The sequence below is a fragment of the Mesoplodon bidens genome (assembly GCF_964165515.1).
Source record: "Mesoplodon bidens genome assembly, chromosome: 5".
Lineage (NCBI taxonomy): Eukaryota > Metazoa > Chordata > Mammalia > Artiodactyla > Ziphiidae > Mesoplodon > Mesoplodon bidens.
The window spans coordinates 128,677,134-128,683,506 of NC_138161.1; the positions used below are offsets into that span (position 1 = coordinate 128,677,134).

The following is a 6,373-nucleotide window of genomic DNA, read 5'->3' on the forward strand; positions in this document are numbered from 1 at the left end:
TTCTTCCTTTTATTCTCAATGTAATAAATGGTTTCCTTTTGTAATAAATTCTAATCTTCCTTCAGCAGATGGATACTTTAGGTCTATTAGTGCCAAGATTATTAGTTCATGTATTTAGAAAGGTAAAAATGGAAAATATATTAATGTTTCCAAGAGGTCAGATGCTATATCCAGACTTTCCTCTTCCAGCTTTGACCCAGAGAAAGGCAGTATGCTTGGTAAATGATGGTAATACCAAGGGCAGTGTATTCTTGCCCTACTCCCCTTCTTCGTAGCTGTGTACCAAGGAGGAGATTGCTGTGTGAGATATCCACACCACCATGGGGCAGCCTGGTTCATTTAGGAGGACAGAGTGACATGGTCAGACACAATTTCTAGGGTCACTTCAGAGCCTCTTTGATGTCCCATGTAGTGTGGACGGTGAGTTGAGAGCACAGGTGATTGGTGGGTTGCCAAGTAGGAGGTTATGTTTAAGATGGAGAGATGGCATACTGTTCTATATCCATCAGGAACTGAGAGGAAACTGAATCAAGAAGGAAGAGAGATAGCATGCCTCACTATAGCCAAAAAATGCACCATGAGTTCAACAGCTACAAGCTTTGGCCCTGGGAGCCAGCAAGACATCTAGATAGCAGAACATCAGGGACTGGGCATGAATGTTAGCATGGGACATGACCTATGAATGTCAGCAGAGGCCCACCATGAAACCAGTCATATTAGACAAAGTTTTAAGAGAGATTTGTTGTTTACTTATGATATCACACTTGCTTTTTTTCTTATTTTACTTTCAAAATTATCCTAGAATGTAATTGATCATAGGATCTAGTCAGGACCTAGGTAACTTGCTTTCTGGTAATTTAATAGTGGGATAAAGCCTGAAAAATATAAAGGGTACAAACTTGCAATTAGTAGATGAATAAGTCCTGGAGATCTAATGCACAGCATAGTGATAATAGTCAACCATACTGTATTATAAATTTCAAAGTGGCTAAGAGACTAGATCTTAATTGTTCTCACTACAAAAAAGGAAATGATGATTATGCGATGTGAAAGATGTGTTAAATAATGCTATGATGCTCATCATATTACAATATATAAATGTATCAAATCCACACATTGTACATCTTAAACTTACACAGTGTTACATGTCAATTATATCTCAATAAAAAAAAAGAACTGGAGAATTAAAAAAAATTATCCCAGAATGCATGATAAATTGTATGGAAAATCTCTTCTTGTCTCATTTCCTTTAGGTAGGAAGGAAGAGTCTCTGATTTTCAGAGATTCAGGATAAAGTCTGTGATTCCTTTCTCTAAGAGAGCTACCTGTCTCACTCCTCTGTCTCAGTGTCTGTCTAGGTTAGGACAATTATGGGAGACAGGATAAGATGTTGTCTTGGGATAAGGTCCTCCTATGTATAGAGTGGTTAAGAGCCTCAAAAATGAAAAGGATACAGCTAAAGAGATCCTCTCTGCCTTTCACTTGCCCCAGTGAGATAGATCAGGGATGAAGTGGTACTTGAGGTGCTTTTGAAACCCAAGGGTAGTGATGTCTGTCTATGTACGGTGATAGTATGAATAATCACCACTACACATGTATGTGTGTTGGAGGACATATAGCCAAGGCAAAGTGTCTCTGATTGAATTTCCCCCAAATAGACCCTGAGTGCACGTAGTTTATTTGGGAGGTGATCTCAAGAAACCAATATGGAAGTGGCAACTGGTGAATTAGGATAAAAAAGGAAGCCAATAATAATAGTTTATTATTGAGCAGGCTACCTCTGTGAGTATAGTGGCTCAATCTAGCTAGGGACCTCTGGTAGGCTGTGTGTCATCTCAGGGAACTAGGGTATTTATCTACTACCTTCTGACAGTCATTTGTTGGGGACTGCTCCCAGGAGGCATAAACTGCCCATAAATCCTGACCTATCAACAAATGAGCAGAAAAATCTTCCATGGCTTGAAACCCTCAAGCAAAGAGTCTTGGGTCCTTGAAGGTGGAAGCCAATCGTTCTGAACAAATGAGATTACCAAAGAGATGTAGATAGGGCATTGATAGTGTCTGGGGCATAGGCATAGGGAAATCAACTGCACGTGAAATGTGATTTCAGGAGGGTCAGGAAGATCAATCAACACTTAATGATAGCCCCTGTGAAAACTGTTTATCTTTCACTAATGTTGAAAACAATACTTGATTATGATCTTTTAGTTGCGAGTTGATTGATAAATGAATGTATTAATTCAATACAATTGAAAATTTCAGGTCTTTTGCATCTGACATGACTGGATCTAGTGTTTCTGATTACACCATCATGATTCTTTTTCTCTTTTTGGACTGTTTTCTGTGTTTTGGCTTCTTACTTAGGTAGGTCATCTCCATTGGTGGTAAAATTGACTACCAATTAGATTCAACCAGTTTAGTAAGCCCAGAATAAATAAAGCACTTGTTTTCCAAAAATTCCAGAATAAGTCTAAGGAAGTTCTCACTGAACTAAATCATGTCACTTGTAAATCCCTCAGCCAGTTATTGCTGTCAGAGAAATAGAATTTGATGATTGGCTGGACTGAGTTCACATATCCATCCCTAGAACTATGGGAACTGGGAAAACCTTGCCTGAATTACATAGCCCAAGGTATGGGCAGAGAAGTTCCTTAGAAGAAAATCAGGCTTCTGTTATTAGAAAAAGGGAGAAAGGATAGCAGACATTAAACACATACACATAAACACCCCACAGGAATATACCCACATACATTGCTATTTTACCCTTTAGGTTTGATCCCTGAAAAAAATTTTTTTCTAATAAAAAAGATTTAATAATTTAATGTGTTTCGAGACAGGTGACAACTTTCTGGCTTTGCAATAGTTGTTTGTATGATACTGAGCAATTTGCTAAATAGAACGTTAAAATGGGATGTTTCCCCTCTTGGCAGTTTCAGCTGAGACCTCAAAGCTGAAAATGTCAGGTACCAAGGACCCTGATGTTCTAATGGGAGGTTCTAGGCCATCTGAATAGGATTTACAAATGAGGGGTTCTCAAATTTCTTCCTTGATCTTTAGCTCAGCAAAACTATGTGGACCCTATGAGAATTCATCAAGGAGAATTTCTTCAGAGACATTATGATCCTGGTTTTCTCCTCTTCCTCACAAGGGAGAGCAGGTGGTACTTTTCACACAAATCTGGTGAGGCAGGCTCCTAGGGAATCCTTGCAGAGCCTAGAATTGTGGCATAGCTCCTTGGGTTGGGTTTCCTGACTTATGCCTGGAAAGGTAACTGAGACTAGAGCTGCCTCAGATGACAGAGTGAGGACAGACTTAGAGGGAAAGAAACACCCCTGGTTGCTCCCTCAGCGTGGTAGGACAGTTAGGCATGTATGTTCTGAAGTGCTTCTGCTTTAGATCAAATCTCACCTCTACCACTTACTGAGTGTTCATTGTTGTGTGACTAATTTTTCTGTGGTTCTGTGGAAATAATTCAAATAAGTTGTGTGATAATAAAATAAATTGGAGTTCCTTAAGTGCTTGGAACAGGATTATTGTTTCTTTCTCACAAGCTAGGTAGATATTTCTGAGGACACAGAGAAAGTTGGATTTGAGTTATCTGAAAAGGGAGCAGGAATAAAGAAGGTCATTAGAGGGGCAAGGGACACAGCAGGGAGAGTCTCTACGGGACATCTGGAAGCAGGGACTGAGGAAGGTGTCATACACAGTCAACTAGAGGAGACATCATGCCACATGGAGTCTGCAGCGGGATCTCTTGATAATGGCAGGTGTCTTTGAAGAACCCTCAAAGACACCCTAAAAATGACTAACTTTTGAAGATCTGCCCACATGCATGGACAGCTAAGAGAGAACTACATGATACCACTTCCCCTTCTTTTTTTTTTTTTTCTATCTGTACCCCCTCCCCCAGATAAAAGGAACAGTTTTGTGATGGGAGAGGAATGCAAAAACCAGGAAGAATAATCAAATAGACCTGAGCAAAGGTGATCCCTTCCCAAAACTTTAGTTATGAATTAGACAAAAGAGTGAAGCTTTGGAATTGATATGAACTGCATTATGCCTCCCATCCCCAGCAGGCCCACAAATTCACCTGTTGAAGTAGTAACCCCCAAAGTGACAATGGGGCTTATTTGAAGACAGGGCTTTTAGGAGGTATTAAGGTTAAATGAAGTCATAGAGTGGCGTTTAATTCATTTGGATTGGGGATCTTACAAGAAGAGGAAGAGACAGAGCGGGCTCTCTCTTTTTTTCTCTCTGCCAGGTGTAGACACATCAAGAAGGTGCCGATCTGCAAGCCAGGAAGAGTATCCTACCCAGGAACCAAATTGACTGGCACCCTGATCCTAGATGTCTCAGCCTCCAGAACTATGAGAAACAAACATTAAGCTTTTTAATGGCTGAAAAATTATACTATTCACTCACACTAATCATTAATATCTAATAGGAGCTGGAAAAGCAATACTTTCAACCTAAGATTTTATCCCAGAATAGGGAAGAAGTATTTGATACAACAGAATTAAAAGGGCAGTGGTGAGAAGGAATGACATACTTTTCATGAATCTAGATATTCAATAATTTGGTTGCATACAACTTCTTTGGACTATGTCTTGTTTCTCTAGAATTATAAAGGAGTTGGATATGATGGGATTCAAATCCCCATTGCAGCTCAGTTATTTATTCAATGATTCATTTCCATTTATGTGAAAGAGCTTCAGATATTTTCATGAAAGCGGTTTCTGAAAAGTAAATATGTTAGAACACTTCAAAAGTAAGATGGAGAGAAAAGGAGCACCAAAGAGGACCTTTTAGAGAACTAGAAGTCTTAGGGTTTTTAACCACAAACTACACTTTTCTTAGGTCCAAAACTCCAAGTCACCAGTATTGGCCACTTCATTTAAGAAAGCACCTCACTAGACTAAAAATCATTTAGTGAAATTCCAGTGGTTCCTGACTAACAAGGAGCCGCCAGTGTTCTCAAATTTTTTTCTTAATAGACTAAAACTAATTTTAGTGAATGTAAATTAAATTATAAACACCACACACACAGACAAATACACACATACATAATGTCTTGACCATAATGAATTTAGAACTCTAGAACTTCTGGCTAATAAAACAAAACCCCTGATTTCAAGTAGAATATAGCTAACCATCCAAGTTTTAGAAAGTTGCTGTGGCATTCTGAAAGATGTGCAGAGCATTTCATATTCACTCTCGGGCAACTCATCCTACTAGTTTTTCTTTAAAGAAAATTATTTCTTTTCTACACCACATATGTCCCTATGCTTGAGGAAATTGTAATTCCAGTTTTAAAGGTCTGCCATGCACTGATCTGAGATTTAAAGACATTCTCTTCCAACGTGTTAAAGTCTTATGTTTCTGAGGGGAGAAACCAATGAAAATGTACATTGTAAATTCTCAGTTAAAAAGCACCTACCTGCATGAGGGTATTTTCACATTTAAATGTTGCCAGCGATATGTAATTTTCAGGCTGCATGTATAGAAATTCTCCCTTGTAGACCTGCCCAAACCGAGAGCCAGGGTTATTAAAAAGTCTTTGTACCCTTTTCACATAAATCTAGTGTTCCTTATACAAACATTTTTCTCATGTCAGAGTGATTCATAAAGCCTGTAATCCCATGGGTGTAATAGGACACCTCTCAATTATGCATCCCAGGGATGACTAATTTCACAAGCTGAGGGAAAAAGATAAATGCATTAAAGTGTTCTTGCAAAACAAATTTCGGAGAGAGAAAGGGATGAAAAAGGAAGTGAATGTAGAAACTGAAGATTTACTTCATTGCACAGAAAAGAATATTAGATCTGCCTTGGCAGAACTACTTAATTCATAATTCTGCACAAACAACCTCAGTAACAGCACTGCCAAAAGCCTTCCTAATATGCATGTACCTACAAATGCTCAGCTTTGTCTCTGGTAACTGCAAAGTATGAGAACTGTATAATAATCACATTTCATAGTGAGTCATGGGTCAGAGAATCTGTGAGGAATTATCTCATTATATTGTTTCATTCAGAATCAGTTCGATTCAGAGGCACTGTGGTTGGGACTTTTTGGCTTTATCATCAGCAGCTATATGCTGATCCCCTAATGTGTGGGAAGGCACACAGTAGCAAGGTGTAAGCTGGGTTACGACACTCATAAGAACAAGGGCTTTTATAGGAAAAGGCAAATAACCATATAGAATACTATCATTTGTCTTGGGTGAAAAATCCTAAAGCTGTGCAGAAGTAGATATAATCAGATTGTTGGAGACACTAAAGAAGTCTTCATGGATGAATGAACAAACAGAACTTTAAAAGAAAGGTAGTCTTTAGATGAGCAGAAGTGAAGAGAGAATGTCTTGGAGAATTA

At 38.7% G+C, this 6,373-nt stretch overlaps 1 long non-coding RNA gene across 1 annotated transcript in view; it reads right to left on the bottom strand.

Annotated features, from left to right (window-relative positions):
- Window positions 1-5,524, bottom strand: part of LOC308617266 — a 70,754-nt gene extending 65,230 nt beyond the window's left edge. Inside the window, exon 1 of the long non-coding RNA XR_014015843.1 lies at window positions 5,438-5,524. This is a non-coding gene — a long non-coding RNA (uncharacterized lncRNA). The remainder of the gene's footprint in view (window positions 1-5,437) is intronic.
- Between the last annotated feature and the right edge of the window lie 849 nt (window positions 5,525-6,373).